Source organism: Eubalaena glacialis, chromosome 19 (genome assembly GCF_028564815.1).
Source record: "Eubalaena glacialis isolate mEubGla1 chromosome 19, mEubGla1.1.hap2.+ XY, whole genome shotgun sequence".
In the NCBI taxonomy this organism is placed as follows: domain Eukaryota; kingdom Metazoa; phylum Chordata; class Mammalia; order Artiodactyla; family Balaenidae; genus Eubalaena; species Eubalaena glacialis.
In genome coordinates, this window is record NC_083734.1 from 38917560 (window position 1) to 38941756 (window position 24197).

The 24197-nt window shown below is 39.7% G+C and overlaps 1 protein-coding gene across 1 annotated transcript in view; it reads right to left on the reverse strand.

Annotated features, from left to right (window-relative positions):
- The window catches only part of SPOP (speckle type BTB/POZ protein), a 68791-nt gene extending 46453 nt beyond the window's left edge, over window positions 1–22338 (reverse strand). The window contains exon 1 of the mRNA XM_061174732.1: window positions 22134–22338. The gene's annotated coding sequence lies outside the window, so the exon portion shown is untranslated. The remainder of the gene's footprint in view (window positions 1–22133) is intronic.
- Between the last annotated feature and the right edge of the window lie 1859 nt (window positions 22339–24197).

The window sequence follows — 24197 nt, forward strand, 5'->3', positions numbered from 1 at the left end:
TAAAGCAACTATTAGTAGGGCTGCTATGTTAAGTGGCAAACTATTGTGACATAAAATAACGGGTCATAACTGGCTGGCAGACAGTCTGATAACCAAAGTGCATATTTATTGGTTACTGCCCATTCTTGCCAGAAAAGTTCATCCAGTCAGATCATGTAATACAAATTACTTCCAAAAGTAAGCAGTAGTTTACTTCTTTCCCCCACTGTATGAGTTTTTAATGAGCACGCACTCCATACAAGGCAAAACAGTCAAGGCACAGTCCAGTGGAGGAAGGGAGGTGTCTTAGTTTTCCATTGCTGCATAACAAATTATCAAAAATTGAAATTACATGTTCAGTGTCTTTAAGACTGCCACATAATTTATAATTAACCCAATCACTCCTATAAATATCTCATGTCTATAAACTTTGACTTTCCCAACTGTTGTTAATTTAGCTAATTCAAAATATTTTTGTTATTCTTGGCATTAAGATACTGTTATCCTCATTCTTTACTCTAGAATGAAATTATAACCTTTATTTCAATCCCTACCATACTTGAAGGAGATGAAAACATTCAAAAAGAAATTTTTTACAATTATTTAAAAAAATACTATAGATATCTATGGTGAAAAATCATTCACAATTTATTGGTGGAAAAAAAGACTGGGTCAGTATAATCTGTAGACTCTTCAGATCCTTTTTTGCCTCTCTGTCTTCAAGTAGTGATAACCAAAGCAGGAGGAGGATGGATAAATTTAAATCCACCCATTTTCTTATTTGTCAGGTTAGTCAAAGAATTGGTGAGAAAGTTTAGAAAAATTTGTTAATATGAGACTCTGGCATTATAAAAAGTTCTAAACAGATCCCGTTAAAAGGATACAAAAGTATCCACAGAACTCTGGATGCATTTATTTATTTATTTAGCATTTTTATATACAGTATAATTTACCTTTTTGTGTACAAAATTTTTTACAGAATTCACATGGAACCACCACCAAAATCAGAATACAGAACAAAATATATGCTTTCAGGCAAGTTATTAATACTCAAAAAAACTCCCTGTACCTCAGACTCCTCACCTGTAAAACACAGGTAAGAATACCTCCATCATAAGGTTACTGTGAAGATTAAATGAGTTAAGTACAAGTAAAACGCTTAGAGCAGAGCCTAACACATAATAAGTGCTCAGGAAACATCAGCTATTGTTATTAGTTTTTTTTTTTTAATTAACTAATTAATTTATTTTTGGCTGCTTTGGGTCTTCATTGCTGCACACGGGCCCTCTTTAGTTGTGGCGAGCAGGGGCCACTCTTCGTTGCAGTGTGCAGGCTTCTCATTGCGGTGGCTTCTCTTGTTGTGGAGCACGGGGTCTAGGGCCCGTGGGCTTCAGTAGTTGTGGCTCGCGGGCTCTCTAGAGTGCAGGCTCAGTAGTTGCGGCACACAGGCTTAGCTGCTCCGCAGCATGTGGGATCTTCCCAGACCAGGGCTCAAACCTGTGTCCCCTGCATTGGCAGGCAGATTCTCAACCACAGCGCCTAATTTTTTAATAATATTCTGACACTAGGAGGGGAAGGGACTGAGCAGACACATTTTCTAGGTCATGGAAAAGACTGCCTCTCAATGTACCTTAATAAAACCCTCACCATGTACCTTAATAAAATGGCATTCTGGTTTATCTATCAGCCCAATGTGAGTTTGGCTAGCCACTTTTCTCTGAGACCAGTCAACTCTGGTGCACCGAAGAAACAAGTTTACTTGAAAAACTGAGGAATGGATCCTAAATCCTAAAGGCCCCATCAAGTTAACGGCATCCTGAGAAGGCTTGTCAGAAGAGCTGGTCAGTCAGCTTATGACCTTGGTTCCCTCTAAAAGGCAACACTGGTCAAATATGCTTCAGTGAAAAGAATGTGATGCTAGGAGGGAGATACTTGAAGTATACCACAAATTAGCTTTAACACGATTATGTACTTTAAAGAGAAAGTCTGAGTTTTAAAAAGTACTAGTCAGTTCTCAATTATCCACACTAAAGGAGGTGAAAAGTGGTGTAAATAATTCAAAACAGACAGTAAAAAAAGAAATCCTTAACATTCTACTTTAGAATGTATTATGTAATTTTTCCTATAGATTTATATCCAAAATTGCACCTGGATATGATCAACCTCACAGCATCCTCTTGAGGCTCAATCTTAGGCCACAAAATTCTTTCAAATGAAAGTCTCTAAATGTCATATAGAAGTAAAAGGTGAGAACAAATGAGTTTCCAAAAGTGAATCAGTCTAGACCTGGTAAGCCATGAGAGATCATCCAACTGAGGAATTTTGCTCCCACAGATATGGGGGTGCGTTATTGTGCCTAAGCAGCTGGAAGTGGGTATCAGCCTAACTGCAGCCCAATTTATTTCATAAAATCAAGGTATTCTTGAAAGTTTATGTAATAATCTCAAGTGCCAGAAAGGACTTCAGCAACCACCCTGTCTAAACCCTTCGATTTTACAGAAGAAACTGAGATCCACAAAAGTTGCAACATGCTGTCAAACTATATAATAAAATGAATATTTAAGTATTGGGAAGTTCATTTTTTTTTATATATAACTGACATATAACACTATTAGTTTTAGGTGTATGACATAATGATTTGATATACATATATACTGTGAAATGATTACCACAATATGTTTAGTTAATATCCATCATTACACAGTTACCAAAAAAACGTGTGTGTGTGTGTGATAAGAACTTTTAGATCTACGGGAAGTTCATTATTTAAATAATTCACTTATATAAATAAATAACCTGTATTTCTTGCAAAAAATAGACTATTCAGTTTGCTTAAATTGGGCCACATATCTGCTTTATCTTAAAGTTCCCTACTGTACAACTTCAGATGTACCAAAAATAAAATCAGTCCACTGGAATATAACTTAACTCCAATAGAAGCCTCTCCACTGCACCACAACATGAACCCTCCTTTCCAATTAGTCTAGCCGCATACTCTAGCCTATCTGTCAGCTAATACACACCTTCCTCAACTTTGTTCATACCATTCTGAAGGCCAGGAACATTCTCCTACCTCGTATCTGAATACTACTCTTCTGGATCCAGGTCAGGTTCCACCTTGCCTTGAAGCATTTCCTAATCACCTCAGTTCACTCTGAATTCCCATCATATTTATTGTCACTTTCTTGGCAGTTAACAAATGTTACTTAGGATCCCTTATCTGATAATATAAGATGCCCAGAAATGTAATTGTTCTTTGTATGTGTTTTTCCCTACCCCCAAATTCTCTTTTGGTAGGTGTAGTGAGAACTTGGAAGAGGTATTTAAAAATCAAAACAAAACAACTTAGATGAGAAGAGGAAAACAGCTGGTAAAAGGATAAAATCGATTTTTTTCCTTTATTAAAATGTCCTTTTGGGACTTCCCTGGTGGCACAGTGGTTAAGAATCCGTCTGCCAATTCAGGGGACACAGGTTCAAGCCCTGGTCCAGGAAGATCCCACATGCCTCGGAGAACTAAGCCCATGTGCCACAACTACTGAGCCTACACTCTAGAGCCCATGAGCCACAACTACTGAAGCCCGTGCACCTAGAGCCCATGCTCCACAACAAGAGAAGCCACCGCAATGAGAAGCCCGCGCACCGCAACGAAGAGTAGCCCCCACTCGCTGCAACTACAGAAAGCCCGCGTGCAGCAACGAAGACCCAACACAGCCAAAAATAAATAAAATTAATTAATTAATTTTAAAAAATGTCCTTTAATGCTGTTTAAATATCTTTTCAACTATAAAGATACTAAAAGAATAATTAGGAAAATATGGAACATTGCATAACCTTCAACACAGCAATTCTGCTTCCACTTTAGGAATCCATCCTAAGGAATCAATCTGATCAGTGTATAAAGATTCATCACAGCATAATTTATAAGCAAAAATTGGAGAAAAAGGAAGTTCATTAGGAGGGAACAGACCAAATAAAATATGATGCATCCATACAACATATTTCTATGTAGTTACTTTAAAAGAGTATTAATGACATGAAAATTTTAAAGTTGTTTCTATTTTTTTCTATTTCTCCATGATTTAATAATCAGAAAAAAACAAATCTTTTCACTCTGAAAAAAATATAGTGTAGATTTGAAATAACATACAACTATTTACCACTTAAGAAGTGACACACTAGCTCATGAAGAGTAATCCTTAACAATGTATCAAAGTCAACAAGTAATCAACTTCCCTGCTGTTTTCATGTTGTTTCTTCATGCCAGAAGTTTCTGAAATAATTACCAATAACTTTCATTGAAGGAAGTTTTCACCTATTCAGAGGACAGACATCTCCATAAGTGGTGACAGGATGGCAATGAGTCAAGTCATCATCAAGTCAAGTTATATTCCAAAGGTCAATGACGACGACCGCCACCAACACCCCATCACCAGACCAACAAGGCAGAGGGGAAATCCACTGAGTTAGCATCTCTGATCAACAGATTTGAATACTGGAGTACATGAAGACCAAGATGGTACTCTGTGTCTTTTTGTTGACAGGATTTCAACTTCAATGGCTCCCAGAGCCATTCTACTTCAGATGCTCACTGACATTCTCATACCTTAGCAAGGATCTCTTGGAATTTTTTATACTTCCCAGATGCTAACTTCCGAATTTTTCTCTCTGAACTTCTATTCCATCTACCAAGAGGAAGGGAACACTCAAGACGAGGAAGCAAGCACAAAAGCCCTGAAGGAGGACCTAGCTGGGCATACTGGAAGAACAGAAAGAAAGCCAGTGCAGCTTGAACATGGTGCACAAAGGAAAACTGCAGAAGAAACTGGAAGGGATGATATCACAGAGGGCCCAGCAGGTCATGATACAGACTTTGGATGTTGTGCTTTCAAAAATTTTTCCACTCCCATGGTGAACCAATCTTATATAAATAAAACCTAGATTTATGTTTTAAAGCTCACCTGCTCTTCCAAAACCCAGTGCAATAGATTAAACTGCCTGCCTGTTAAGCAGCCTCTCTTAAATGTCAATATATGCAAAGCCAAACACTATCTTTTTTCCCAAACCAGTTCCTCCTGACTATTTTATATCTGTTAACAGACCGACCATTACCCAGGCTTGACATCTCAAAGCTATCTTTCATTCCTTGTCTACTGTCCATCCCCACTACATACTGGTTCCACAGGTCCCCAAACCTCCAACCTACTCTTTCTTTTCTAGTCCCAATGCCCCCATCCTAGTTCACACTAGCACCAATTCTTATTCAAATTACTGGAATAGGCTAAACTTTCCAGACCTTCAGTTCCTTCCCCATCAAATATATCCTATATGATGTCATTTAGATACTTTTAAGACCATCAACAAGCAGGTTATATACAAATTTATTACCTCAAGTTCTGACTTTACTTCAAGCTCCACTCATTTCTGCCTACTTAATGTATTTATACTCAGCCTCATTCACATCTCAAATTTTAACATGTCTAAAACTGAACTCCTGACTTCTGATCTTCCCTCCAAATCCCACACCTACTCCTCCCATTCCTATTTCCCACTCCCATCTCAGTAAGTGGCACCTCTACCCATCCAATTACTTGAGCCCGAAACCTGGGAGTCATCCTTGACACTTTCTTCTCCCTAAACCCCCACACTCACTCTAAAATTAAACAGATTTTCTTTGACATACTTCTCAAATAATCTACTTCTCTCCATCACCTCTGCCACTGAGTTCCACCTGCAAAGATTCCTATTTAGGCGGTATGAGGTGCAGCCCAGGCTTCGGGAGCTTTAAAAGCTCCCCGGGTGATTCTGGCATGCAGCTAACGGCTCACCCTCTGCTCTACAGGTCCTGGACTCCTACGAACCACTCCAAGCTTATTTCTACTACTTTCTCCCTTGTTCACCTAACTCCACCCACCCTGACCTCCTTGCTGGTGCCTTGAACATGCCAGGCACATACATTCCTCCTGGCTTTTGCCCTTGCTACTCCCTCTGCCTGGAGATTCTGGTTTACTCCTTCACCTTCTACTTCTACAGATATTTACTCAAATATTACTTTTGTAGTGATTTAGTGAGACATTCCCTGGCCATTCTATCTAAAATTGCAATACCCACCTCCACCTCAACGCTCAGCATCTCTTTCTCTGGCTTTATTTTTCTCCTTGGGACTTATCACATTCTAACATAACATATATTTTATTTATCTTGTTTACTGCCTGAATATGCACTTCATGAGAGCAGGGATTTTTGTCTGTTTTGTTCCTTAACTATATCCCCAGCACCTAGAACATCATCTGGCACAAGGTAGGTACTCTATTAAAAATTTAACTCCTCAGCAAGGCCTGCCCAGATTCCTCAATTAAATTTAATTTCCCCATTATCCCCCATAGTAATTTATTCCTTTCCTTCATAACATTTACAGTAATTTGTAATTATATTTTATTTGTTGAAGTTCCTTTCCTAGAACGTAAATTCCATGAGAATAGGGATTTTCTGTTTGGTTCACCACTATATACAGCATTCCTCATGCTTAAGTGCCACAGAGCAATTTAAAAATTTTTCGATGAACGAATTAATAAATGATTGAGGTCAAATACATTTTCTGAAAGCACACTCTGATCATGTTATTGTTTCAATCAAAAACTTTCAAAGTCTCTCCATCACTCACCACATTAAACCCTAACTGCCTGGCCTTGGTAGAAGACCTCCCACGTTCTGGGCCAATTTACTTTCCTGTCTTAGCTCCCATTTTCCCATGTGTCTTTTGCTTCAGCTACACTACACTGCTCATTATTTCCAGTACGCACCCTATACTAACACTGTATTTCCCCACCTCCACATTTTTACTCATGACATTCCTTCTGCCTGAATTCCCTTCTTATTCCTGCCTATCAAAATTCCAGCCTTTAAAATACCTACCCTTCAAAACCCAGCTCAAATGTAACCTTCACAAAGATAGTCCTCCCACCCTAACTTTCCCAATTGAATGGTCTCTTCCTCTTCTTTTTTTGTTTTTGGCCACGCCGTGGGGCTTGTGGGATCTTAATTCCCCGACCAGGGATCGAACCCGTGCCCTCTGCAGTGGAAGTGAGGAGTCTTAACCACTGGACCGCCAGGGAAGTCCCTCTTCCTCTTCTAAACACCAAAATACTGGTTTAATTCCCCACTCATTTCAGAACATACCCTCCCCCACCTTTTACAAACTCTTTTGTTTATAATTACTCAATAGATATTTGTTGAAATGAAGTCAGTTAACACCACTAGTCCCCCTTCTCTGTCATAAAACATGTTTAAATTTGGGGGGAGGGGGTGTTCTCTTTCACAAGACTCTTTAATGACCAAAAAGACTTAAAGCTGAAATAGCAGATTCCTAGCCTTAACCTTCCCTTCTATGCTTTTTCTGAAAAGGCAAGATCTTCCCAAATGCAATTTTTGGAGCTCAGATTTTTTAATGTACTCAACTGCTTGAAAAAAAATGTTAAGCTGCACGTGCTACTATGATGACATAAATTCCATAAGCCATATTAAAATGGGTTACCCTAAGATTATGACATATTTGAAAGACTATCTGGCTAAAAATCTGAATACCTTAAATTCTGCTGTTTGAAAACAATAATTACTAGGAAAATATTTCTGTTCAACAAGAAATCTGAAACTTTTTATGATCTTTTAAGTACCCCATTCATTTCTACATCATGTTAAATGATGTTAAGTAACACTACCAGCAATCCAGTAAAACTCTACCATGAAACACTTGTTGTACCTCAAATAATAGACTTTTGTTTCCCTACCCACTGGGGTTCCTGAAGTGTAGTTCACAGATCCCTGAAAAGTCCCTTTCATTGAGTCTGTTAAGTTGAAACTATTTTCATAATACTAAGAAACTATTGCCTTTTTCATTGTGTTGGCATTTGCACTGGTGACACAAAATCAATAATGGGTATAACTGTGGATGCCTTAGCTTAAATCAAGGTAATGGCATCAAATAGCACTAGAGTTATGTGTGTCTTTTATCATCATGGACTAGTGATCTTTTTAAAAAGTCAATTTCACTTAAAAATGTTCTTGATGAAGCAATAAAAATTATTAATTTTATTAAATCTGAGCCCTTGTACAGGTCTTTTAAATATTCTGCGTGATGAAATGGGAAGTATGCAAAAAGCACTTCTACAGGATAGTACATTGGTTGTCTCCAGGAAAAGCAATTGTGACTCTGATTAGTGAGCTAAACTAACCACTTTTTTCATGGAACACTACTTTTACTTGGAACAAAGGGCAAACTGTGGTTATTCAGACATGAATATTTAGCAGGCAATTTCTTGAAAATGAAGTGATTCTGTCCCTTCAAGGAAAACAATTGATAGTATTTGTTGCCAATGATAAAGTCCAAGCTTTCAATCAAAAATTAAAATTTTGGAAATACTGTAGCTGCTTAATAGATGCCCAATACTTACAAATTTTTCTGATAAGAAGGACAGTGATATTAGCTAATGTGGGTTTTTTGGTATTATATTATGAAACGTGTCATTTGGAAGATCTGCTTAACTCAATGAACCAACATTTCCTAAACAACCAATGCATGATATTATAAAATCATGTATCATGATATTATAAAATTCATGTAAATCAATTTTAATGTAAAAGTAACATCGATATGATTTCAGATTCCACACTGCAACCTAACTTATGAAGAAACTACCAATTATCAAGTTTTGGTGTAGTATCAGAGAATAATATGCACAACTGTCTGAAAATACTCCTCCCTTTTCCAACTACAAGTCCTTTAAGGCCATATTTTCTTCATGTATTTCAATCAAAACAATTTATCACATCAGATTGAATACAGAAGCAGATATGAGATTCTAGCTGTCTTCTATTAAGCTGGATATTTAAGAGATTTGCAAAAATCTAAAAATGTCACTCTTCTAATTTTTTAAAGTTATTTTTCATAAAAATGTTTTATTTGTGTTAATGATACCTTTTTAAGTAATTAATATTTTTAAATGTTTTTTGTTTTAATTTCTAATTTAGTAACTATCAATAGATATAAACCACATAAAGAAAAGCTCAATAATTTTTAAGAGTGTAAAGAGGGACTTCCCTGGTGGTCTAGTGGTAAAGAATCTGCCTTCCAATGCAGGGGACACAGGTTCGATCCCTGGTCAGGGAACTAAGATTCCACATGCTGCGGGGCAACTAAGCCCGCGCACCCCAACTAGAGAAAGCCTGCTCTCCACAACTAGAGAGAAGCCTGCGCGCCGCAACGAAAGATGCCACAGTGAAGATCCCGCGTGCTGCAACTAAGACCTGACGCACCCAAATATAAAATATAATAAATAAATAAAACAAATATATATATTTTTTAAAAAGTGTAAAGAGTTCTGAGACCAAAAAGTTTTAAGAACCACTGCTTAAGAGAATTTGCCTCTGATTTCAGCCCCAAATTGCTTTTGGTATCCTCAACCAGAGTTGAACCTGGGGCAGATATCTGGCCCAGGGGAAATCAAGCCTTAGATTGACCAAATCAGATATTGCTCAGGAATCTGAATTAAGCTTCATGGATACTGAGGTCTGTTTATGGTGGAACACTAGAGTCTATTAACTCTAACTGCTGAAGTATTGTACTTGGAACTGTCTTGGTGCCAGCCCTTTCTGAAGCCTTGTTGTTCAGCTTTTCCTTGGATTCGACGACAGCTATTTCCTTCTGATAAATCTTTTATATGAGCTATTTTAAATAGGCTTCTTTTCCTTATGATCAAGAAAGCCTTAAAACCATAGAACCTCAATGCCGTTACCAAAAGTGTTTCATCTGGTGTCCTTGTATGAGACAACAAATTATAACAAGATTCTCCTCCATCTGAAGACCATATTCCTATATAAAAAAAAAATATCGGGCTTCCCTGGTGGTGCAGTGGTTGAGAATCTGCCTGCCAATGCAGGGGACACGGGTTCGAGCCCTGGTCTGGGAAGATCCCACATGCCACGGAGCAACTAGGCCCGTGCGCCACAATTACTGAGCCTGCGCGTCTGGAGCCTGTGCTCAACAAGAGAGGCCGCGATAATGAGAGGCCCGCGCACCACGATGAAGAGTGGCCCCCACTTGCCGCAACAAGAGAAAGCCCTCGCACAGAAACGAAGACCCAACACAGCCATAAATAAATAAATAAATAAATAAATAAATAAATAAATAAATAAATAAATAAATAAATACTAAAAAAAAATCACGCCAACAAAACTAAAAATTGAATGGAAATTATCGGCTCATTCAGAATAAGAGACAAACTTAATGACCAGCTGCTAGATAAGCGAGGCTTGATTTTTTTCTCTCTTTTGGAGACGGCCATTATATATCATGTCAATACAATTTAGACAGCAAATGGCTTCAATGAAATACACCATTCTGACAGGGTTTTTCAGAGAGGTTGATGAACAGAAAAAGAACAAGGTAGTGAGACCTGCCCTACCAGATATGAGCAACTATTATAAAGCTATGATAATTAAGGCAGTGTAGTACCAGCACAAGATATGCAAACAGACCAATGGTACAGAATATAGAGAACACAGACACAAATCCTCATATATTCCGAAACATGTAGGTGGTATTTAAAGTTGTAGGGGGCAAACATGACTATTCAATAAGTGATGGTGGCATATCAGGTTATCCTATGGAAAGAAAATTAAATCCCTACTTTGGGTTATCCTTATGAAAATAATTAGGTCCCTACTTAACACCAAGCATCAAAATAAATTCTAGGTGGATTAGAAACCTAAATGTGAAAAACATAACTTTAAACCTTGTAGAAGAAAATACAGGATGTAACTATTACCTCACAAGAAACACACACCATAAAAAAAAAATCCTACTTTAAAGTTTAAACTTAGTTTCAATAAAAGATAAAGTTAAAAAACAAAACATACCCATTATGGATGGCTATTATTTTTTTGAAAAAGCAGAAAATAACAAGTGTTGCCAAGGATGTAGAGAAACTGGAACCCTTGTGCATTATTGGTAAGAATGTGAGATGGTGCAGCCATTACATTAAACTGTATGGAGGTTCCTTAAAAAAAGTAAAAATAGAATTAACATATAATTCAGCAATTCCACTTCTGGGTATATACCCAAAAGAATTGAAATCAGGGTCTCAAAGAGATATTTGCCCGCCTATGTTCAGAGCAGCATTATTCACAACAGCAAAAGGTGGTAGCAACCCAAGTGTCCATTGGTGGATGAATGGATAAACAAAATGTAATTACACACATACAAAGAAGTATTATTCAGCCTTGGAAAGGAAGGAAATTCTGACACATGCTAAAATATGGATGAACCTCATGGACATCATGCGAAGTGAAATAAGCCAGATACAAAACGACAAATACTGCATGATTCCGCTCATATGAAGTATCTAAAGTAGTCAAAATCATAGAAACAGAAAGTAGTACCTGTTTCTAAATACCAAAAAGATTATGTAAATCTCAAATTAAGGAGATGAATGATTACATATACATCTTTTTTTTTCTTACAAATAAATAGACAGATTGATAGGAGGAATTAGAGGTCTTCAGAGAACTACTGCAAGCCCTTCTTTGATGTAGCTGGTGCCACAGCCTGAAGATTTATGCCAACAGCTTCTTAGAAAGCAACAGTCAAGAATAAAGGTCTCTGGGACTTCCCTGGTGGTCCAGTGGTTAAGTCTCTGCGCTTCCACTGCAGGGGGTGTGGGTTTGATCCCTGGTCAGGGAACTAAGATCCCGCATGCCATGCGGCGTGGCCAAAAAATAAAAAACTTTTTAAAAAGAGTTGTTGGGACTTCCCTGGTGGCGCAGTGGTTAAGAATCCGCCTGCCAACGCGGGCGACAGGGGTTCGAGCCCTGACCTGGGTAGATCCCACATGCCGCGGAGCAGCTAAGCCCGTGCGCCACAACTACTGAGCCTGCGCTCTAGAGCCCACGAGCCACAAGTGCTGAGCCCACATGCCACAACTACTGAAGCCCGTACACCTATAGCCCGTGCTCTGCAGCAAGAGAAGACACTGCAATGAGAAGCCTGTGCGCTGCAACGAAGAGGAGCCCCCGCTCGCCGCAACTAGAGAAAGCCCGCGCGCAGCAACGAAGACCCAATGCAGCCAAAAATAAATAAATAAATAAAATAATTTTTTTTAAAGTGTTAAAAAAAAAAAAAAAAGAATAAAGGTCTTCACGGTCAAGCAACAGTTACTGTCCGAGTGTAAAATTCCCATTCTGTGGTCTGCATCCAGCTCTCCGAAAGCAGCATGACCAACTTTGCCACACAGAGCAACTAAACAACTCCTGCCAATTCTATTAAAACATGACCATAGTTGTAAGAATGAAGGCCCAAGTGTTTCCTAAAGAGGCTAAACTTCAGAATCTTTTTTTCCTATAATGGGAGTTTGTCAAAAACAAAAGTAAGAGAAGCTACTGGATCTTAGTAGCAAATGTATCACCATAGTCTTTCAGAGTGATTCACCATGACTGAAAACAAACACAAGAAACAGGTGTGCTTCCCTGAATACACAACCAGAATTTAATATGGAGGCAGTATTGTTATGAAACTAGGTTAAGAATAACCTTATAAAATCTGAAAGTAAATACAAGATGGTAAAAAGAAAAATGAAATTCAGATAAATATCAGAATACTGTTATTGTCAGGCTTTGAGTAACTTGAAATCAGTAAGTTACTCAAAATACCACTATAACGGTAAGAATCTTATAAATCATTTTCTGCTAAGGCAGGAATTAGTTTAGCCCCTAAAACAGTTTTAGAATGTAGTTCCACTGTATCTTTCATTTATATTAACCTTCATTAGTGTGATGGATTTTCAGAAAACACTGTGGATGCATCAACATTTCTGAGTCCATAGTACACGATAAAAATCCACAGGATCCAGAACTGTTCCACACCCTGTGTTAAGACAGCTAGATATCAGAGTTCATGGCCTATCTGAAAATTTTCCCTAATTAAGAAAAATTTGATGACAAACCCACAGCCAACACTGTCCTCAATGGTGAAAAACTGAAACCATTTCCACTAAGATCAGGAACAAGACAAGGTTGCCCACTCTCACCACTATTATTCAACATAGTTTTGGAAGTGTTAGCCACAGCAATCAGAGAAGAAAAAGAAATAAAAGGAATCCAAATCGGAAAAGAAGAAGTAAAGCTGTCACTGTTTGCAGATGACATGATACTATACACAGAGAATCCAAAAGATGCTACCAGAAAACTACTAGAGCTAATCAATGAATTTGGTAAAGTAGCAGGATACAAAATTAATGCACAGAAATCTCTTGCATTCCTGTATACTAATGATGAAAAATCTGAAAGTGAAATGAAGAAAACACTCCCATTTACCATTGCAACAAAAAGAATAAAATATCTAGGAATAAACCTACCTAAGGAGACAAAAGACCTGTATGCAGAAAATTATAGGACACTGATGAAAGAAATTAAAGATGATACAAATAGATGGAGAGATATACCATGTTCTTGGATTGGAAGAATCAACATTGTGAAAATGACTCTGCTACCCAAAGCTATCTACAGATTCAATGCAATCCCTATCAAACTACCATTGGCATTTTTCACAGAACTAGAACAAAAAATTTCACAATTTGTATGGAAACACAAAAGACCCCGAATAGCCAAAGCAATCTTGAGAACGAAAAATGGAGCTGGAGGAATCAGGCTCCCGGACTTCAGACTATATTACAAAGCTACAGTAATCAAGACAGTTTGGTACTGGCACAAAAACAGAAATATAGATCAGTGGAACAGGATAGAAAGCCCAGAGATAAGCCCACGCACATATGGTCACCTTATCTTTGATAAAGGAGGCAAGCATATACAGTGGAGAAAAGACAGCCTCTTCAATAAGTGGTGCTGGGAAAATTGGACAGGTACATGTAAAAGTATGAAATTAGAACACTCCCTGACACCATACACAAAAATAAACTCAAAATGGATTAAAGACCTAAGTGTAAGGCCAGACACTATCAAACTCTTAGAGGAAAACATAGGCAGAACACTCTATGACATAAATCACAGCAAGATCCTTTTTGACCCAGGTCCTAGAGAAATGGAAATAAAAACACAAATAAACAAATGGGACCTAATGAAACTTAAAAGCTTTTGCACAGCAAAGGAAACCATAAACAAGACCAAAAGACAACCCTCAGAAGGGGAGAAAATATTTGCAAATGAAGCAACTGACAAAGGATTAATCTCCAAGATTTACAAGCAGCTCATGCAGCTCAATAACAAAAAAACAAACAACCCAATCCAAAAATGGGCAGAAGACCTAAACAGACATTTCTCCAAAGAAGATATACAGATTGCCAACAGACACATGAAAGAATGCTCAACATCATTAATCATTAGAGAAATGCAAATCAAAACTACAATGAGGTATCATCTCACACCGGTCAGAATGGCCATCATCAAAAAATCTAGAAACAATAAATGCTGGAGAGGGTGTGGAGAAAAGGGAACACTCTTGCACTGCTGGTGGGAATGTAAATTGATACAGCCACTATGGAGAACAGTATGGAGGTTCCTTAAAAAACTAAAAATAGAACTACCATACGACCCAGCAATCCCACTACTGGGCATATACCCTGAGAAAACCATAATTCAGAAAGAGTCATGTACCAAAATATTCACTGCAGCTCTGTTTACAATAGCCAGGACATGGAAACAACCTAGGTGTCCATCATCGGATGAATGGATGAAGAAGATGTGGCACATATATACAATGGAATATTACTCAGCCATAAAAAGAAATGAAATGGAGGTGTTTGTAATGAGGTGGATGGAGTTAGAGTCTGTCATACAGAGTGAAGTAAGTCAGAAAGAGAAAAAGAAATACAATATGCTAACACATATATATGGAATCTAAGGAAAAAAAAAAAAGGTCATGAAGAACCTAGTGGCAAGATGGGAATAAAGACACAGACCTACTAGAGAATGGACTTGAAGATATGGGGAGGGGGAGGGGTGAGATGTGACAGGGTGAGAGAGTGTCATGGACATATATACACTACCAAATGTAAAATAGATAGCTAGTGGGAAGCAGCCGCATAGCACAGGGAGATCAGCTCGGTGCTTTGTGACCACCTAGAGGGGTGGGATAGGGAGGGTGGGAGGGAGGGAGATGCAAGAGGGAAGAGATATGGGAACATATGTATATGTATAACTGATTCACTTTGTTATAAAGCAGAAGCTAACACACCATTGTAAAGCAATTATACTTCAATAAAGATGTTTAAAAAAAAAAAAAAGAAAAATTTGTCTCTTTTTTATGATGAAATCTAGTGATAATGAAAAAAACATGCTATTACAACATAATCTTACATAACAGTCCAACTATGTTGGAGAAATGTGTGTAATTGAGGAAAAGGGAGGAAAGACAAACACATACTTGTACATATATACATATACCTACAAAGATTTATAACAATCAAAACCCCATATCCCCAAGATACTATATACAAATTATCAGTTTCTAAATTTCATCCTGTGTACCTTTCAATCTCGGAAAAAAAGCAAGGTTGCTCATGAGAGAAGAAACTACCCAGTCTCCTCTATAGCTAACCTTGTATTAACGATGTGGGGGTGGGAAGCAATGTTCTCTTCAGAGATACTACCTGTCTTCACAAAGACTATTCAAGATAAGAAATCTGTGAGGTCTCAGATTCAGAATCCAGCAATGCCAGTGGCACAGAAGTGAGTCAAACACTAGGTGCATTGTGTTAAAAGAAAGGCACCTTTAGTTTTTAGAATTTGGTGCCAGAAACTCCCTAGGGAGATGAACAACATAATTTATTAAAAGGGAAGAAAATGTAATTAATGTATATATAAATATACAGAGGTGAGGTGAGGGGACATTTGAGACAAGAAAAATACAAAGTGATCCAGGGACTTCTTTTACTAGAAGCACTCATACACCAAGCTTAAGGGTTCCCATAGGTCAAATATGGGACATTTTGAGTATCAAAAAAAAGGCTACAATTATTGGTAAAACATAGACTAAATTAAAGTCCACGAGTTTATAATGATACTAAAACCAAGAGAGCAAGAAAAAGAAACAATTCATTTGCTATCATTAAAGGTATACCAACTCCTTACTCAGAAAATTGCTAAAGGGAAAATCAAGAATTTACCTGAACTTTTGGGAAGAAATTATAATTTATTCCTAACTGATGAGGGAAATCTTTACAGAAGATGGAAGGCAAAGGAATGGCAGAATTAGAAAATTATCATTTTGTAATAACCAAAGAAATAACTGATTCAGGCAAGGATCGTCATCAGAAGGTGAAAGGCTGCTGGAGAAGTAAAATAGTATCATGCCAAAGTGTCACCACTCTACAGATTACGTGCTAATTACAAAGGGGAAAAAAGTCTTTACAGTGAAGAGACCTGGTATTTATGATCTTGAACAAACAAATTCATCACCATTAACAGCCAGACATTATGACATGATGTTTCTCTTACTGTGATGTGATACGAGGTACATAGCATCACCTATGAAGTATTATTACCAAAAATGTTTAACTTGAATCTAACCAAGACTTCACTGCCAGTTTATAAGAAATACAGGGATAAAGGAATAAATTAAATGAAACTGTGAGGAAAACACTCAGAAAATTCCAGAAGTGATATGTTATACAAGACAGATGGCCTGGTCTCTTCAAAAAGGCAATACTGCATGGCTCCTAAATAAAGGGTTCTAGATTGAGAAAGAGACTAAAGAGGGGACTTCCCTGGCGGTCCAGTGGTTAAGACTTCACCTTTCAATGCAGGGGGTGCGGGTTCGATCCCTGGTCGGGGAGCTAAGATCCCACGTGTCTCGTGACCACAAAACCAAAACAAAAAAAACCCAGACGCGGGCTTCCCTGGTGGCACAGTGGTTAAGAATCCGTCTGCCAATGCAGAGGACACGGGTTCGAGTCCTGGTCCAGGAAGATCCCACATGCTGTGGAGCAACTAAGCCCGTGCGCCACAACTACTGAGCCTGCACTCTAGAGCCCATGCTCTGCAACAAGAGAAGCCACAACAGTGAGAAGCCCGCACACCACAACAAAGAGTGCCCCCAGCTTGCCTCAACTAGAGAAAGCCAACAAGCAGCAACAAAGACCCAATACAGCCAAAAATAAAAACAAATTAATAAATAAATTTATTAAAAAAAAAAAACCAGAAGCAATATTGTGACAAATTCAATAAAGACTTTAAAAAAAAAAAAAAGAGACTAAAGAGACATGTTTGGGGCTTCCCTGGTGGCGCAGTGGTTAAGAATCTGCCTGCCAATGCAGGGGACACGGGTTCGAGCCGTGGTCTGGGAAGATCCCACATGCCGCGGAGCAACTGGGCCCGTGAGCCACAATTACTGAGCCTGCGCGTCTGGAGCCTGTGCTCCGCAACAAGAGACGCCGCGATAGTGAGAGGCCCGCGCACCGCGATGAAGAGTGGCCCCCGCTTGCCACAACTAGAGAAAGCCCTCACACAGAAACGAAGACACAACACAGCCATAAATTAATTAATTAATTAAAAAAAAAATTTTTTTTTAATTAAAAAAAAAAAGAGACATGTTTGGAGAAAAAAGTACCAATAGCTAACAAGTGTTGTATTGGAGACAACTGGGAAAATCTGAACATGAACTGAATATTAGATAGTATTAGGAAAGTATTGTTAATTGCCTCAGCTGTGACAATGTAAGAACAATTAACCAAAACAATGTCTTTATTTTAAAAAGATGCATCTACAGTAAAGTATTAAAGTATTAAGGTGTCATGATATCTACAATATAAAGATTTATATATTATATGTAAACACACATGCACATACATAGATAAAGCAAACATAGAAAACATGAAAAATTGTTGAATCTAGGGGATAATTGGTACAAAGGTGATAACGGTACTGTTCTTTCAATTTTTCTGTATGTTTAAAATTTTTCACCTAAGCAGTTGTTGGGGGGGGGGCTCAAAATGTACTTCCTCCTGGAAGGCCTTCCAAATGACCTCGCCTCTAAATCTTAATCGCTTCTTTACAAAGTCCTCTCAGCATGGAACACATATTTCTGTTCCTGTTCTGTTTTCTAATTGTTCTCTTATAACTTGATATACTCAGATTTGGTTTTCCAATAAAATTGTAAGCTCCTTCCAGCACAGACATCTTTTAATTCTTTTCTATTTTCTCACAGCTCATAGCGAAGCATGAATTCTGCAATTAGCAGACTTTTTTAAAGTACCAGTAGCGAACCGGTTTTCAAGGCAGAAACAGAGACACAGATGTAGAGAATAAATGTCTGGACACCAAGTGGAGGGGCGGTGGGATGAACTGGGAGATCAGGATTGACATATATATGCTAATATGTATAAAATAGATAACTAATGAGAACCTGCTGTATAGCACAGGGAACTCCACTTCGCTGTACAGTAGAAACTAACACAACATTGTAAAACAACTATACCCCATTAAAAAAAAACAAGTAAATAAAATAAAAATTAAAAAAAAAAAGTACCAGTAGCAGTATTCTGTGCAGGCACTCAGAAAAGCACCTTAACTAACTGGGTTAGCTTTTCAATTCCTCAACAGAATGGCAGTTCACTCGTATAAACAATTTTGAGTCACTGCTATCAAAAAGAGATCATCAAACATCACTTATGGGCTTATAGAATTTCACATAGAGAAACTAGCAGCAAGAGTTAAAGGGAGAAATTAGGGCTTCCCAGGTGGCGCAGTGGTTGAGAATCTGCCTGCCAATGCAGGGGACACGGGTTCGAGCCCTGGTCTGGGAAGATCCCACATGCCGCGGAGCAACTGGGCCCGTGAGCCACAATTACTGAGCCTGCGCATCTGGTGCCCTTGCTCCGCAACAAGAGAGGCCGCGATAGTGAGAGGCCCGCGCACCGCGATGAAGAGTGGCCCCCGCTCGCCGCTACTGGAGAAAGCCCTCACACAGAAATGAAGACCCAACACTGCCAAAAATAAATAAATAAATAAATAAATAAACAAGGCTTGCATTCCTTTAAAAAAAAAAAAAAAAAGGGGGAGAAATTAGAATATAGGTTCTACATGTCTTCCTAGCATTGTTAATGGATTTCCCGTGTTACCCAGGCATACAACTTTATGCTCATGACATTATTCTTCAGTCCAACAATGTCTATCACCACCACCCCCATCTGCAAAACAGTGACAGTATTTATCCACAACTCCTGGGTGTAATGAACCTTAACAAGCTACATAACGAACTTTAAAAACTTAGATAAAAGAGTGCACAGACTTTTTTTTTTTCTTTTTTTGGCCGCACCGCGTGGCATGCAGGATCTTAGGTCCCTGACCAGGGATCAAACCCATACCCCCTGCAGTGGAAGCATGGATTCTCAACCACTGGGCCACCAGGGAAGTCCCCTGCACAAAGATTTTTAAAATTTGATAATACAGTGTTGGTGAGAAAAGAGACAGACTCATACACTGCAGGCAGGAATATAAATACAACCTCCATGGAAAGCAATTTAGCGATATCTAACAACATTAAAAATGCATATATCCTTCCACTAGGAATTTATCCAACAGACACCCATGTACATAAAAAGTACATACAAGGAGTTAATTGTAGCACTGAAAACAACCTAAGTATCCAATAAGAGCTGGCTGAATAACGGTACACCTATACAGTGGAATATCTGCCATCTTTCAAAAAGGGAGAGGTACTCTATGTACTGTATGAAATGACAGCCAAGATATACTCAGTAAAAAAAGCAAAGTGCAGAATAGTGGGTATAGTATCTTATCATTTGTATAAACAACAAATAAAAACAAAATACCAATGAATACATAGTTGCATATGCTTATAAAAGCATTATCTCTCGAAAGGTAAACAAGATACAGGTAACAACAGTTTCCTTTGAGGGAGGTAACTGGAAGGATGAAAGGAGGACAGGAGAAGAAAGATTCTTCCCTCTCTCTGTGTAGCATTTGAGTTTTGTTTCATATGTATGTATATGTGTTACCCATTTTAAAGAGTTATTTTTTTAAACATGGCTCTGCACCAATTCGAATTATTTAATTAATACTTATCTTAACCTAAAAGCATTTCATGTCTTCATACCATGAAAATTTTACATGAGACTTCAGTAAATTCAACCAGATAAAAACAAAGCATCCTGCAGAACAGAAGCCTACTGAGAAGAGAAATGGACATTTACTACCCCCATAGCTTTACTTCAAGATTTTACCAGACTACCTGATGGAAGTCTGGACATAGCCAACATTAAACATCTCCAAGCACCAAACTAACCACTATGAAGAGCTCTAAAAGGAGAAGTCCCAAAGTACCAAATGGACACCAACCACCCCCAGCCTAAGTGTGAAGCTGTCACAATAACTTACACTCTTCAGTCTTCACACAAGGAAAAAAAAGATGAGTCTCCAGCTCTTTCACAGGACGCAAGAAGCTATATGCCCCCCAAATTCCTGTGCTTCCTCTGTGTCCTCTCTTGGCTCCAGCTGTAACCATGGCAACAGAAAACAGCACAAAAGACAGCTGAACCATGAGAAGGCCAGAGTTAAATGGGGAAGTGAAAAATATATATATATACTTTAAGGCCCAAGAACATAAGGTCCTAGAGTTAAGAATGGCAGCAAAAAAAAAAAAAAAAAAAAGCCTTGAGAGGCGAATACCAAAGAAAGAACACAAAGGAAAGAGAAGAGAAAATAAGGCTCACTAATAATATGTCCCATTCCTAAGTTATCCAGATAGGAGACAAGGTTGGCAAAGACAACTGAAAAACACAGAAAATGTGCACACACACACCCCCAACAATTTAGATATTCATTTCAATGCTATTCAGCAAACCTTTTGCTTGTAACAGTTTATTAACTCCTCACTCTGTTCTGATGGCAGAGGTAAGAAGCAGCAAGTATCCAAAGCAGTGGCAACACAGGAAGGAGCAAATTAAGGGACCACGTATAATCTGCCAACGGAAAACCCAGGTTCTATAACACTGAAATATTATTGTACCTTAAAGTTAACTTTTAAAAATTGCTCTTTGTTATTTGCAAATGTGAAAGAAACACCACTCTTGTTACTTAAAATTAAAACTTCCACTGGGTAATTTATTGTCCACCAGTAGTTTCAGATTGCTTGTGTTTTCAGGTGCTGTTCAGAGCATCAATAATGTACAGCTAAAACGAAAGCGCTAAGGAAGATCTTTTACCAAAAAAGAGGCAAATAGGTCACACAACGTAGGAGGGCTGGAGATGAGAGGACCCTGACGTCTTGATTTACAATTACTACTCTAAGCCTTATACCCTTCGCTCTTTATCTAGTTCTGTGAGAATAATAAATAATTTTGCTAAACGAAAACTCCCCTTACTTTCTTTTTTATGACCCTAGTCCTCCTTAGAAAGGCTACCAAAATCCCCTGCCAGAATAATTGAATGGGTTGGGGCACCTACTCCTAAATTTAGGGGAAGTTTGCATTAAAGATACAACATGACAATGGGAGTATCCGAGGAAACAAAAATAATACTAAAACTAGAAGTTGCAGTGACAGTTTCAAAAGAAGGGTCAGCGTGGGGCATGTTGTCTCTGGGAGGCGTTTGTAGCCTGGGAGTCTCTAGGACAACACAAGATGCGAACGGTGCTTTGTCATAAACTCCCTCAAATAATTTAAATTCTCCCTTTTGGATAAAAGCAACAGGCTCACTATCTGGCACCAAGTCTATCCCACTGCCCGGGAAGAAGGCAGGCGCGTGGTCAAGGGTCTCTTTATCCCGCAGGTCGCTGCAACGCAGCGATGCGCATGCGCTCCGAGGGCAGCGAACAAGCACCCCTGACTCGTTCACACTCGCGCATGCGCAGTCACCCATCTCGCCGCAGGCGACAGCTCACTATTTGGCAAGGGGGATGGGGCTGGGAAAATTATGGGGGGGCCGAAGGCGGGGGCGCGTTTACGGTTGATTAGGCTCTGGCATTCGCGGGCCACGTAACCCGGCATGTGGGAAATGGGGCAGAGAAGAGTTATGTGCGGCGGGGGGTTGGGGGGTCGGGAGTGGGGGGGGTCAGTCACCCCTTAAGGGAGACGCCCCCCCCACTCCGACAGGACAACCCTCTTCCTCGACTCTCCTCCCCCCACTCACCTGAGAGCGGCGGCGACAGCTGCTGGTCCCCGTCCCCCTGCACTCGCCTCATACTGTCCGCAACATCCGGGACCTGCGGAACCGCCGATACACAAATACACACACACTCGGAGCGCGCACACTCTCACACACACACACACACACACACACACACACCGAAACACACCAGCCGGAGCGTCAATGGCGTCAGCACGTCGACGCAGCGAGCGCGTACCCGCCGGGCCCCACCCCGCGCGGCCTCCGCCCCCTCTACTCCCCTCCCCTCCCCTCTCTGGGTTCTCATGCCCCTCCTCCCTCTGCTTCAAGGCTCCGCCTACCTTCCCTAGTGCGCATGCGTCCCGGTTCTCACCAGGGCCCGAGGATTTGAGGGGAAGGAGGGGCCTGAGAAGAAAGAGGCGGGAACTCGGAGGGGGTCGCGTGTAGGGCGCGGCAGTCTTCGCGGAGGTGCGAAGACCAAATAGAGGCACACCAAGAGTGGGAGTGGGGTGGCCTTAACAACAAAGGCGTTTAACAACAGCAACTTATACTTGCAAGCAGGCTGTGGATTACTAACGACTTTACCTCATTTTTTTCTAACCAACTGTCAGTAAAATATTTTTTAGACTTTATGATGATGTTAGAGACTCTTTTAAGTAACATAAAACTGAGCATTTGGAAACAGAAAGGAGAAGGACCGTTCTTTTGGGGGAAGGCAGGCATATAGGTGGCTTAACTGAAAGGAAGCTGATTCAGTGACAATTTATTGTCTTGGACACCTGGGTCCCCAGCTGGTCTTACATCCTAGCTCCCCAAGGGCTATCGTTGATTCCTGAGTTGAGTAAAAGAAAAAAGTCTCAGGGATTTCCCTGGTGGTCCAGTGGTTAGGACTCCACCCTTCCACTGCAAGGGGCATGGGTTCAATCCCTGGTCGGGGAACTAAGATCCCACATGCCGTGCAGTGCAGCCAAAAAAAAGGAAAGTCTCAGAGCATCTTGGCCCTGGGAGAAAAAAGTCATCTCCACGTTATTACGTTAGAGTAATAATGTCAGTGATGGGATGTTTGTTATTGTTACAATTCTTTCCTTTAGCTTCAACTTTAAAAAATTATTCTTACTGAATCAAGCCAAATAATCTGGAACAGGCGTTGTCTCTCTTCCATACTGAGATTGTATCATTACGTAGACACGCACACAAATGCACGAGAAGGCATTGTATCCAAAAGAGCAACCAGATGAATCTATGGGTGGTGGGGTGACAAAGTGTGGGCCCTGCCTTGGAGATAGCTACCGGAAGCTCTGCTTCTGTAGGACTGTCTCCTGCCACATGCATCCTGGCTCCAGGTGGCTGGTGAGTCTGTTCAGCAGGGAAAGCTGGGAGCCCATGAGCAAAGCCACAGGGGAGGCTGTGACAGTGCCAGGCTGCCTTCCACTTTCACATACGCAAGCACACCCTAAATTCCACAGCTTAAAATGTCCTAGGAATGACGGACAAAACACTCTAAACTCCTTAAGTTTGCTCAACCCATATTTCAGCCAAAATGATCAAGAAATGGAGATCCTAAATTCAACAATGATGTGGTTACTGTGCCTGCCCCACTTAAAACAAGAAGCACTTTCGTCACCTATTAGGCTGGTGCCTGAAACTTTCCAATTAGATTTCACTCATCATCATCAACAAACATTTCATTCTGTTAGCTGAAGCCAGCGAGGTTTTTGGTCCTTGGGAAGAATCAGAGTGCCCCACAGGCAACCCAGTAACCAGTTACAAGTAACTGATTCCTAGTGTCACTGAAACTGTTCAGTTCCTGTTCTTTTGACTTCAGATTTCACGGGATGACAGGGAAGAAAGAAAAGGGGTACCGCTTGGAGGGAGGAGCATGGAGGTGGGAAGGGGTGCAGAAGGAGGAAACTGGAGGCACGGACAACATACTTTAGCTACCTTACAATTGGGGCTAATCATTACAGTTTAGTCAGATTCTGCCTGGGACCTGCGAAGTGACTCCTCAGAGCTGGTGAGTCTGCGCCAGCAGCTTGTCCAGGCTGGCCCTGAATCTCCAGAGAGCTAGAAGGACATAAGAGTCCTTTC